Below are 13739 nucleotides of genomic sequence, written 5' to 3'. Positions count from 1 at the left end.
CGGATATCGGAGAAAAATAAAAAATGTAATCCGATCCATTAAATATCACGAAAGCACCTCACAAAACTTGCAACACGCCGTAACTCACCTCAGAACGTTAGCACGTTGGAGCAGTATGCATCACGTGATAGAGCGGCTGTGGCATGCGGGACCTGTCAGTGGTCTGGATAGCATTTGGAGCTTCGCTAGCAACCCGGCATTTCATCTCCGACAAAGTTATCCCGAGAGAAGTAAAGCAAGTGTGTAAGTCCATCTCTGAATGTTTGTAAAGCATTCCTGCGTTAAGCTTAACAAGCGACTGCCTCTTCTCGCTGCTACTTCAATCATGAAACTGATTAATGATCAGCTGATCGGCTTTTCTGTCGGGACTCCGTCTCTCTTCTTTGTTTTTGGCCCACTTTGCACCAGAAAGAGGAAACCAGCGGCTGAACAACCGCAGCACGTTTAAGCTTGATCAGCTGTTGTTAGAATGTATTTAATATTACTTTCTACTCCAGGATCTTTTTCTATGTAGCTGACGGCTGGTAACTGTGCAGGGGCGGATCTAGCAAAGTTTAGCTAGGGGGGCCGATAGGGCATGAACAGGGAAAAGGGGGCACAAAGACATACTTTTCTTTCTTATTCTCATTTAAAATGTCTAGCTTTTAATAAATAATTATCCAAATCTTACACCCAAAGTTTTAATTTGATGTAAAATGAATAAAGTCAATTACTGTATATAGTGACTATTAAGTCTAATATACCCTAGTAAGCTATAGTACTTTTTCCTTTGGGAAGGTACCATCTGTGCAGTCTGCAATTTTGTTGAAGAAAGATGTTGAATCTATTTAATATTTCTTGAAAAATAATTGATTTCTGTGCATTTTTTTCACACTGCATCAAATTAAGGTTGATTACGTCGATTAAGCATCATGAGGTGGAGCGTGAGGGGTGGTTCCCTATTTTTTATTTATTTATTTTTGTTGTTGCTGGGAGTTGGAACCCTATTAGTTAGGTTGCTTAATATTTACGCTAAGTACTCTTTAAAATACCAGAATAGGGAGGATGGTGTAGGTTTAAGTTTATTAGATTGATCAGTATTGCTGAACTATGAAATATTTTTTTTTGCATACAGGTATAACAGAATAGCTTTAGTGTAGTTGTTGTTTTAAACTTGAGTATGAACTTATACAAAATGCAGCAAGATATTTAAAAAACAGTTTTGTTGATTAAAAAACACTATATCGGATTCATATCGGTATCGGCAGATATCCAAATTTATGATATCGGTATCGGTATCGGACATAAAAAAGTGGTATCGTGCCATCTCTAATAGGGAGTGCAGAATTATTAGGCAAGTTGTATTTTTGAGGAATAATTTTATTATTGAACAACAACCATGTTCTCAATGAACCCAAAAAACTCATTAATATCAAAGCTGAATGTTTTTGGAAGTAGTTTTTAGTTTGTTTTTAGTTTTAGCTATTTTAGGGGGATATCTGTGTGTGCAGGTGACTATTACTGTGCACAATTATTAGGCAACTTAACAAAAAACAAATATATACCCATTTCAATTTTTACCAGTGAAACCAATATAACATCTCCACATTCACAAATATACATTTCTGACATTCAAAAACAAAACAAAAACAAATCAGCGACCAATATAGCCACCTTTCTTTGCAAGGACACTCAAAAGCCTGCCATCCATGGATTCTGTCAGTGTTTTGATCTGTTCACCATCAACATTGCGTGCAGCAGCAACCACAGCCTCCCAGACACTGTTCAGAGAGGTGTACTGTTTTCCCTCCTTGTAAATCTCACATTTGATGATGGACCACAGGTTCTCAATGGGGTTCAGATCAGGTGAACAAGGAGGCCATGTCATTAGTTTTTCTTCTTTTATACCCTTTCTTGCCAGCCACGCTGTGGAGTACTTGGACGCGTGTGATGGAGCATTGTCCTGCATGAAAATCATGTTTTTCTTGAAGGATGCAGACTTCTTCCTGTACCACTGCTTGAAGAAGGTGTCTTCCAGAAACTGGCAGTAGGACTGGGAGTTGAGCTTGACTCCATCCTCAACCCGAAAAGGCCCCACAAGCTCATCTTTGATGATACCAGCCCAAACCAGTACTCCACCTCCACCTTGCTGGCGTCTGAGTCGGACTGGAGCTCTCTGCCCTTTACCAATCCAGCCACAGGGCCCATCCATCTGGCCCATCAAGACTCACTCTCATTTCATCAGTCCATTAAACCTTAGAAAAACCAGTCTTGAGATATTTCTTGGCCCAGTCTTGACGTTTCAGCTTGTGTGTCTTGTTCAGTGGTGGTCGTCTTTCAGCCTTTCTTACCTTGGCCATGTCTCTGAGTATTGCACACCTTGTGCTTTTGGGCACTCCAGTGATGTTGCAGCTCTGAAATATGGCCAAACTGGTGGCAAGTGGCATCTTGGCAGCTGCACGCTTGACTTTTCTCAGTTCATGGGCAGTTATTTTTGCGCCTTGGTTTTTCCACACGCTTCTTGCGACCCTGTTGACTATTTTGAATGAAACGCTTGATTGTTCGATGATCACGCTTCAGAAGCTTTGCAATTTTGAGACTGCTGCATCCCTCTGCAAGATATCTCACTATTTTTGACTTTTCTGAGCCTGTCAAGTCCTTCTTTTGACCCATTTTGCCAAAGGAAAGGACGTTGCCTAATAATTATGCACACCTGATATAGGGTGTTGATGTCATTAGACCACACCCCTTCTCATTACAGAGATGCACATCACCTAATATGCTTAATTGGTAGTAGGCTTTCGAGCCTATACCTCTTGGAGTAAGACAACATGCATGAAGAGGATGATGTGGACAAAATACTCATTTGCCTAATAATTCTGCACTCCCTGTATATGGTTATTTTTAAAAAGTCATTCTGCAGAAATCATGTGTTTTCTAAGTAAACAAAAAGGTAATCTTATAGGTACGTTTTGACCAACTGAAAACTCGCCTGAGGCGTTATACCAAATGAAAACATGGAAATAAGTGAAAAAAAAAAAAGATTTAGTCAGTACGTGAGTGAAGAAGAATAAAAATTGAACTTCTTTTAGCTGTAACATTGTAGTCAGAGCTACTTAGAAACATATAGTGAGCTATTTTATAAATATATATATATTTTGAGGGGGAAAAAAGGGTCAGTGTGCCCCATTTTTGTTTTCTGGAGCTCTGCTTGATTTTTTTAGCCGTAGTGCTGAAGTTGGTTAAACTGCTGTTGATCCATGCTGGTACAGCCTCTTATGCTGCCGTCCACTGTCATTGACTCGTTCATCACCGCTGTCAGCATCCCAGCAGTAGAGACGCATTATGGTGAGAGCTGAGCTTTTATTTCTCTGTGTGGAAATCTGAAATTTCAGCACCAGATGCTCTGAATGAAGGCATAAAATTCAAGTCCCACTCGTCAGACATGAGACTCTTGCAGACTGCATTGGCACTGTCGGTTCACAGAGGACTCGGTTTTATATTTGCCATATTTAAGGCAACACTCAGTCGAATAAGTGTTTATAAAGATAAAGAATAATTAGGTGACGGCATTAAAAGAAATAATTTACAAATTCATTTAGATTGTAGGGACCACATAACCAAGGATCCTGCTGATGGCAGTCGGTACCTTTAGGCAGAAGTGTGCTGTTTGTTAACCAATAACAGCTTTCTGCAGGGAGCTGATGCACTGAGCCTGCTGTAAGGCTGTAGCATGTAATTTGCAGATGTGTGAGCTTTACTCAGCAGGTGGGGAGGAAGAAAGGAGCTGCCTTCCAGTCACTAGTGGGAGACTGAACATATAATTATTTTTGGATCCACCGTGCTTCCATGTATACATTCTGATGCAGTTTTGTAAAGACAGATTTAGTTAGAATAAGTATCCTTAAAAATCTTTAAAAAGGGTAATTCAATCCAGATTCTTCAGTAGAAGAGAAATTATTTTCAAAGAACATTTGATTATGTTTTTAGTTGTTAATAAACTTGGTGGTAATTACTAATAATTATGACTACAATTGTCGTTCTAAATTAATATAATCTGAAGCCTGAAGATGGGTTGTGGGAACTGAAATAAACGGGTTCATTTCTCTTCTTTCACCAGAAAACAGGGTGTATTTGCTTTATTATATATAATACGGCATATACACAGTATACTGTGTAAAGCACATGTAATGCAGCACACCTGTGGTCCCTTTTAGACACGCCCCAGCATTCTGCAGGTATCATTTTTAGACAGATGCTCTCAGCCTGCAGGTCAGTTTAAAGCAGTCTTGCAGATTCAAAGCTTGATACGAGAAAAGAAAAAAAAAGTTACCTGGCACTGTTTTTCTTCACTCTGGCATTGCCTCCACTCTAGCTGATTCCCTTGCAGGAAGGGATTCGATTTCCCCCAACCAATTACTAGAAACTAATATAAGCTCTTGAAGCCAATGGCAGCATTTGTAGCCATGCCAACATACTGAGTTGTAGGAGTATAGGAGCGGATTCATACAAAACAGTTTAGATTGGTTCACCATGTGCCTCCAGGATGGCATTGGATATTTAAAATATCCTGGTGGAGGCACTCCACTCAGCAAATTTTGACAATGGTCTTAGCCCTGCTTTAGTTGAGTCATGATCAGCTAATCATTACTCCTCTTGCGGCACATATAGGACAGGAAACTGCTACGCCAGACGTCCACTTCATTGAGAGGACTTGAAGGTGGCAAACTGAGTGAGCAAGTGGTCACAGTTTTCATTTAAGCTCGTTCCTAATTAATCCGTGCTGTCACAAATATACAAGTGGTGGATGGAAGAATCTGAAAAAAAGTCTTTTCTGCCTGTTTAGGCTTGTTGAACAGGTAGATGTAAAGAAAGCAGACGCTGCCCTTTTACTGTCTGTGGATGCCTTAAAGTTGAATTGGATGAAACTGTAGTTAAAGTAACTGTCTGGTGGTGAAATTCATATGAGACAGCCATCTACCGCCTCCCCCCACAAGCCTTACCGAAGGCCCTGTGTTGTGTCAGCCATCCACATCCTCAGCTCACTTCCTCAGAGGTGTTTTTGGGGAAGAAAATGACCTCACACTTACATATGAGGATACCCTTCTAAGTTCTGTTCACATCTCTAAAAATGGTTGACCTTGGAACATCAAAAGCTGGCACATCACGCTGGGAACACATCCAGTGGGTCAGTAAAAACAAAAAATAAAGACGTCTAAATGTTTCCTCGCCTGGTGCAGAGCACCCATTTAAAAGCCCGCCTCGATGTCCTTAAGTCGCTCCACATCCATTTACATTTCCATCCTGAGGACTGCACATGGCTGCTCTGCTATGCCTTAATTTAGAAAGAAACATTCCATTAACATTAATATGAGGTGGCACACGCGCACACACACACACACACACACACACACACACACACAAAATCTAAGGACTGCTAGAATACGCCGCGATACACATTCGGTTTATGTAGGCTTCATTCATTTTATTTTAGACTCTATGTAAGGACGTTGGTTTGACAACAACAGTGACCATCTTTTTAAAAATCTGTTTGCGTAGCATGTGCGTGCTCGCGTGTGCGTTTGTTGAAGCCAGGGGGAGAGTAAGCGTGTGTAGTCTTTGTTAAATCCCACAGCGAGGGGGAACGTTGCTTCCCAGGAGGTTTGCTTGGACCGTTCTGCTGTTTTCTAACATGGAGTGGCCTCTGGTACTTCTGCAAATGTTCCCAAAACAGTGTCGAATTAAACCGTCACTTTTAATTACAGCAAAAAGCTTCATTAGGTTACTTGTTAAGGCAAATGTAGACAAGCGCGCTCTCAGTCATCTCCACAGCCTCTCTTTCTCTCTCTAAGCTTAAAAAGAAATTTGTCACTATGTTTTTTTTTTAATTTAATTAATTTAATATATATATATATTTGTACATTTTTTGTTTAATTTATTTAATTTTTAAAAAATTGTAATAAATTCTTATTTATTTATTTATTTTTATTCTTTTATTTATTTTTTCGTTTCACTGACTTGAGCCAGTAGCATGGGAGTTGTTCAAGCATGCACTAATGATTACATTATATTGCTTAAATTACTCCGTTATGTTTACTCCTACATAATTATGCACATGATAGGGGACCAAATAGAAATCAGCTCTTTACACCAGCAGCGCTTAATCAGTCCAAGCCAACTTTTATCAGCGCTAACAATGTTTAATGAAGACATTAAATGATAACGAGTTAATGAATGTTGTTTTTACTCGCCGTCTGTATGTTTTATGATCTCTAATGCTGCCTCGTATCCAGACGATGGGTTTGTAAAATAACCCATCACCACCACCGCCGCCGCCGCCATCATCATCATCGCTCCACTGGCAGTTGTGGGAGTGAATCATATTTCAGCGCTTCTGAAATCATTTCCTAGACCCAAAATAGCAAGGGTAATTCAATCAGAACATTATGGGATGTTTAAAACGAAGTGTACTGAATGGAGCCGAGGATTAGACGTCGAAACAGGGTCATTGATAATTAAACAGCCGAATATAAGATTAATTAAAGCGCCGTGTGTGTTTGATTAAAAATATGATGATGAAGCAAGCTGGGCTCAAACTGAGAGATTGACAGCGGCGATGGCGGGCGGCGGTGCTCGGCATGTGCGGAGGAGAGATAGACAGAGGGAGAAAGATGAAAGGTGGTGAAAGACGAGTGTGATGAAGTGGAATAAGCTGAGTGTTGGAGGGATGTGTGCGCACTGCCACTCGTGCACATGTTTTGTGTGTGTGTGTGTGTTTGTGAGCCCTCGTCTCTGGGAGTTCTTAGGGTTTGCCTGTTTTCTCAAGCGAGACTCTACCCTACTCTTGCTCAGCCTTAACAGCTATTGCTCTCTCTCTCTCTCTCTCTCTCTGTCTCACACACACACTCACTCTCTCACTCTCTCTCCTCTTTGTCTGCCTCTCTTCCTCTCTGCTGTCTCTTTACCCTTCAATCCTCTCCCACCAGGGCTTGTTGAGCGGTGGGCCGATATGTCGCTCTTCCTCTGCAAATCTAATTGGAGACAGGCTTTCATTGGCATGACATGGAGATGAGTTGCCAAATCCTTTCAGCCCTCCTGCTAGAGGCTCTCTCTGCTCGGCTCTCGTACAGTGCCGTGCGCTGACGCAGAGGCTGCAGCCACAGAGGCAGCCTCGACTCCGGCCACGTATCCAGAGAAGTGTCTGTGACGATCTGAGGAAAAAAAATCAAACGCACCCAACGCCCGCTGTCCTGATGGGTTTAAATCATGCAGCAGCCACTTGATGCTGTTCCGGCAGACATAATTCATTCATACGTGTAAGAATGAGAGGGATAGTTGCCAGCACAGCGGGGACTTGTGCTTTATGTACACACAGATGAGTGTGCACATTAAAAATACTGGGTATCTCTGTCGTCCGCTGGGTCTCGAGTGAGTTCAGCGAGAGTGCGGAGTCACTGATTTAACTGTAGGTTATGCTCACTTGTTAGGCAGCAGTACCTCAGGGAGCTGGAGGAACACACACACACAGAGGTTTGTGTTCGTTATCTGGCTCTCTGGTGTCATATCTACCCAAAGTTTGAATAATGCCTCTCAAGTGATTCCACCAGCCTTCGTCCGTCCCCTCAATTGACACAACTAACTGTTGCAGACTCTGTGGTGCTACACCTAGGCCTTTTAGAGATTCCTGTGGTGTAGCCAAAACACCAGAGCCGTGTTTAATGTGTCTGGATGAAAAAGAAGCTTTGGCATGATACAAAACGAGCAAGTGTGGTGATTAGTGTGGGAAAAAAACAATTGTAATACAGTAAATGGTCATGACATGCCACAGGAGAAGGGGAAAAAAGGGATGGGGCGGTAAATGTGCTGCTTTTATTTATTTATTTATAATTAAATTGCTCAAGAGTACAATTTTTATGAGCTTTACATGTGCTCTGTGAGTGTGAGAGAAACAATGATGGCAAAATTAAAAAATAAAAATAAATAAAGCAAATTGAGCACCAAAACAGTTACCCTCCCATTTCTCCACAATAAACGTACCTCGGTGCTTTGCGGATTTTTTTTAGGAACTAGACAAAACAAGTGGATGTGGTAAAAAAAAAACCAACTTATTAAAACTTGCCCTTTTTTTTAGCAAGCTGTTTTCTTGGTCTTTGAGGTTTTCAGTTTTATTTGTCATATGCAAGTTAGGTGTATTCACAACTGGTCGCAACATCAGGTAAATTCACATTTAGTTTGGATTTTTTACACCCTTCCTAATGCAATGCCAAAGGTATTTTGTGTCTCCTCCCAGGACTGATTCAGGGATTGTTTGCTTGTTAGGCGAATGTGAAAACCACTACACTATGGAACCACTAGGCCTTCTTGACGTTTATAGTCTATAAATGTAATTTAGTTGTCTTTGGGAGCCATAATGTTTGCTGGTGGGCTCTTTACTGTTGTTACTGTTTTTCAGTAATCTACATCCTGTATTGATTTAACAAGCATTATTAATCCCATTCAACATACAGTTCAGAGCAATACCTAAAAAAACAATATATAAATAAATCTGGCAACCGTTTGTGCTTTTATGCTACAAGTGATTTTGTGTTAATACAGATCGTGACGAGTTCCACTGTGTCTTTTGTGGATCTAGGGAAAGCTGATGATAGGGTGCCAAGAGAGGAGCTGTGGTGCTGCATGAAGGAGTGGCACAGACGTATGTGAGGGTGGTGCAGGGCATGTATGAGGAGAGCAAGACTTTGGTGAGGTGTGCAGTAGGAGTGACAGATGGGGTTCAAGGTGGTGGCAGGATTACATTGGATCGGCTCTGAGTCCTTTCTTGTTTGCAATGATGATGGTGTCACGGTCACCGAACCTCTCTGCTAATAAGAGCTAAGCCTTCCATCTGACGTCAATCCAGGGGCAACCAGAGCGAGGCGCTGCACACAAATGATTGAAAAACTTTGAATTCAGGTGTTCCAATCACTTCCTTGTCCATAGGTGTATAAAATGAAGCACCTAGGCATGCAGACCGCTTCTACAAACATTTGTGAAAAATGGGTCGCTCTCAGCAGCTCAGTGAATTCTAGCGTGGTATCGTGACAGGATGCCATCTGTGCAACAAGTCCAGTCGTGAAATCTCCTCACTACTAAGTATTCCACAGTCAGCTGTTAGTGGTATTATAACAAAGTAAGAGTGATTGGGAAAGACAGCAACTCAGCCACAAAGTGGTAGGTACATGTAAAACCACAGAGCGGGGTCAGCGGATGCTGAGGCGCATAGTAAGCAGAGGTCTGGGTAGAAGAGTTGAGGGCTATTATAGCTGCAAAGGGTGAGAGAATTGTAGAGGAGGGATAGTGGATGCATTGGACAAAGGATGTTGAATAAGGAGCTGACAGGTAAGAGGAAAAGAGGAAGACCACAGAGAAAATTCACGGATGTGATGAAGGAGGACATGCGGAGGGTTGGTGTGACAAAAGAGGATGATCGGGGTAGGGTGAGATGGAGGCAGATTATCTGCTGTGGCGACCACTAAAGGGAGCAACAGGAGATGCACACAGGGAAGATAAATCTTCCTCTTTCACAGTCGCATGCAACCATTTATGCCACTATCTATGCTGCACTCAGTGCAGCCTCTGATGTGAACAACTCTAAGCATGTTCATGATATTTAACCTGGGTCGTAGGTCCCTTCACATATTTAGTCTCCAGTGTGCAGACACGGTCCACACCCCATTTTTACTATCCATCCACTCGTTACTTAACGAGCTGTGTTGGGGTGAGAGGCAGGGAACACCCTGGGCAGGTTGCAAATGTATTGCAAGGCTAACACAGAGAGACAGACGACCATTCACACCTATGCTGAATTCAGTTTCACTAATTAATGTAATGCGCAGGTCTTTGGACTGTGGGAGGAAATTGGAGTAGATAAAGAAAACCCACACAAGACAGTCCTGTCCTGTCTTGTGTGCTGGCTCACCTCTCCACCTTTACTGGATTTGAGGAATTTATAGTCAACCAGAAGCAAGCAGCATTAGCACATTAGCACTACACAACGCTCATCAGCAGGGTTATATAGTCAAAATGCAACAACTATGCTTATCAGCCAAAAAGTTTTGTGATGACATAACAGTGTTTCAGGTTTTCTTAAACTTCGGATTAAGAACCTATGAACGACTGCATAAAAACAATGTGGTTTTATTTCCCTGTTTTACACATCTACTGCTCAAGCTGAGCCTATTAGTGTTATTAAAAACCAGTCATGTACATGAAGCCCTTTTCGAAAATTTTATAAAAAGACAATTTGAAATATTAAAATGTCTGTTAGAAAAAGCCTCAATTTTTGTCAGTTTAATTATCTTCTACTAATTATCCATATCCATTAATTCTATTAATTATCATATAATCATCCATCAGTGGTGAAAGTGATGGCCACAGACGAGAAACGCAAAAGCTTCTTTCATCAGCGTCTGTCTAGAATAAAAAAAACGTTGTTTGAAAAATGATTCATCTGCTTTTGTTATTATTGTAAGCGGCCTGTTTAATGGGTGCAAATGGAGAGCTTGCAACAATAACTTCAGACAGTAGGGCTTAGTGAACAGTCGACTATGATGGCAGTGTATATAGTGTCTTCAGTTCATTAGAAATAATTGTTTGGTTTTATCAGTGTGAGTCTCAGATGTAATTGCTTTCAGAGCTCAGTCCTTTATATTTATCCAACCTGCAGACATTCTCAACAAATCAGACACCTTAAATTAGACATTGGAATTCATGTCACACACACACACACACACACACGCGCGCGCACACACACACACACACACACACACACACACACACACACACACACACTTGTGATTTATAGAAAAAGAGACACAAAAACAGAGCTTGAAAATTAGGTGACAAGCCGCTTTCGCAGGCTGTCGGTCAAGCGGCGTGTGATGCAAAATGACAGGCAGGATAGCAGGCGGGCAGAGAGGCAGGCTGCCTCGGTAATGGCACACACACACACACCTGCAGCCCACAGGACACTTCACACCAATGTGAAATGAACTAATGGAGCTGCAGGACATTATGTAAAATAAACGACAGAGAGGAAAAAGACAGGGCAAGGTCAAAGGATTCAAGAGAAAGAGAGAGGGAGAAAAAGGAGACACTAATGCCATGCGAATAAAGGACAGAAATTAAATTGGGGGTGATTAGGATAAGAAAGAGAAAGTAGAATGAGATGATGATTAGCTGTAATCTAAGTAGCAGAGAATGAAATAAGTAGTGCCCTCACAATCCGTCTGAATGGCAGGTTTGGTCTCGCGAGTGATTAGACCATTCTGAGCCCTCTTAGAAAGTAGGAATCAGGAGAAAGGCGATACCAAGACAAAGAGGGACTTTAAGGAGAAGGGGGATACTGTGTGAGTAAGTAAGTGAGAGGAAGTGATAAAGAAAGATAGGGAATGACTAAGTAGCTTCGATGTACATGAGAGGTGGCGGCTGCACAAAAAAAGAGTTAAAGAGAGTAAATGTTTAAAGGTGAGCGAAGCAAAGTGGGTCAGTTTTGCCAGAGCGCCACTTCAGCCAGTTATCTGTTTTTGCTATCTGACCTCGCAGAGGGGTTTGGCCTTATTTGGCAGCCCCATTTAAAGTGGGATGTGTTCTTGTGGTTGTGTTTTTTCTGCACACCTTTTAACTAGATTAGTAGATTGGTTCTTACTCCTATAGACTGAAAGTGCTCATGTAAGACCGTCGAAAACAGGGATGCAAAGTCATTTTACCTGCTGGGCCACATACAACCCACTGTAAGGTGAAGTGGGCCAGACCAACACAAACATTACAGATAAGGTTCTGGTCGATCGTTGCTCAGACTGTCCTGTTATTATATATTTAGAGTATAGTTTTTTCATTAATTCTTAGTAAATGTTCTTATGCTTTTGGTGTAGTGTGGGTGGCAATGGGCGGTGGGGGTCTTTATTATTAGAAAAAGCTCTAATGCTTATAATAAAATACAGTTAAAACTTCAAAATTTATTCACTCAGTCACATTTTCTAAAGCTGTGAAGTGGGCCAGATTGGAATATTTGCCGGGCCCATTTTGGCCCCTGGGCCTTATGGTGGACACCTGTAATCTAAAGCATTTTCAGCTTAAGCCCTTAAAAGTTTGAACCTTTTTTTTCAATTTTTTCCTGAATTTTTTTGTTTTGTTCATTCCCTGATTCTCTATCCTCTGATAAAACAAAACAAATAAAATATGAATTTGCAAATATCAGTTTAGATTTGTGTATTATTTGCTACATCTGGCATTTATTTATTTTGCAGTTTATTGCTTAAAAATATATTCTGCAATTTATTGTAATTTTTTCAGGAAGAAAAACATCACGTCAAGTCAAGTCTCAAAAACTCAGAAAAAAAAATCATGTATCAAATGTAATACACTTGGTATTACCAAAAAATAAATACATAAATAAATAACCAAAGTTGTGTATAGTTGGAGGAGACATAGGTGTAATCGTGAGTCTTAGTTACGTCAGTCTCTAACTGTGGGGCGGCAGACAAAATATAAACAACTGATAAAAAGTGTGAGGTGTGTTTGATCAGTCATATAATATTCTGTGTTGTATTTTACACATTCCCGCCTTTTAATTATGCTTACATGCTCCTCTGTGTTTGGGTTTGCTGATTAATTTAATATGCCGCCAACCTGCCGGGGCCTGCAGATGAAAATTAGCACGTGTGGCTAAATGTGGTATATTTACATGATGAATTGAAGTGCTAATGTTAACTAATATGCAGGGTCAAACATAGACATAGTTCACAGATGGATGGATCCAGGAAACACACATTAAACCTGTACGAAATTATCATTATTATTATTATTTATTTAAAAAGGAGGCTCTCATTCTTTTTATTTATTTTTTATGTTTCATATTTAATTAATAGAGATAATTGTACAGTTATGATTGAAGGTCAAAAACCTGTTTTGAAACCTCTTTAGGGCCACGATTAAAACTCCAGCATGTTATCTATTTATACGTTTGTTGGCATAAAGAAGTACATTCTGAGAATCGAACATCTTATAAAACAGCTACAGCATTTTTGAAGTGCAGTATTTAAATATTTCTTCAGGTTATTAAATTACACAGATTTTCAGAAAGCACTTGAATGAATAAACTGCTGTTGGAGTCCGTAATTAAAATTTTTGTGTGCCAAAGGTGCTCTGTTGTATTGAGATCTGGTGACTGTGGAGGTCATTTGAGTGCAGAGAACACGCACAAGAAGCCAGTTTGATGTGACTTGAGTTTTGGCACATGATGCATTATCCTGCTGGAAGCAGTCATCAGTACACTGTGCAAATAAAGGGACATGGTCAGCAACAATACTCGGGTATTCTGTGGTGTTTAAACACAGTCAGCTGGTATTCCACGCACCATTACACCAGCAGCTATCACGGTTCTGGGTCATTTTCTGTTTCAGTTTATTCTGGTTTAGGGTTTTGTTCTTAGGTTTTGTGTTTTGCGCCCTCGTGTTTAGTGTAGGTTTAGTCCAGTGTCAAGTCTGCGTCTTTGTGAATTGTTTCCTGTTTTACTTTGAAGGCCCATGTCTTATGTCAGTGTTCTAGTTTTGCTTCCTCTGTCTCGTTAGGTCTAATTTCTCCCAGCTGTGTTCCCACCTGTTCCTTGTTCCCTCATGTGTATTTATTGTGTGTGTCCTCCAGCGCTCAGCGTTGCGTCGTACCCTCAGAATCGCCTGTGTGTGCTTGTCTTAGCATTCTCAGTTTGGTTTATGTTTTGT

At 40.8% G+C, this 13739-nt stretch overlaps 1 protein-coding gene across 8 annotated transcripts in view; it reads left to right on the top strand.

The window, feature by feature from the left end:
* The window catches only part of grin2bb (glutamate receptor, ionotropic, N-methyl D-aspartate 2B, genome duplicate b), a 138099-nt gene that overhangs the window by 58508 nt on the left and 65852 nt on the right, over positions 1-13739 (top strand). The gene's annotated exons all lie outside the window — the stretch shown is intronic.

The sequence above is a fragment of the Simochromis diagramma genome, unplaced genomic scaffold, assembly GCF_900408965.1.
Source record: "Simochromis diagramma unplaced genomic scaffold, fSimDia1.1 OVJJ01000302.1, whole genome shotgun sequence".
Lineage (NCBI taxonomy): Eukaryota > Metazoa > Chordata > Actinopteri > Cichliformes > Cichlidae > Simochromis > Simochromis diagramma.
This window is presented reverse-complemented; position numbering and strand designations above follow the sequence as displayed.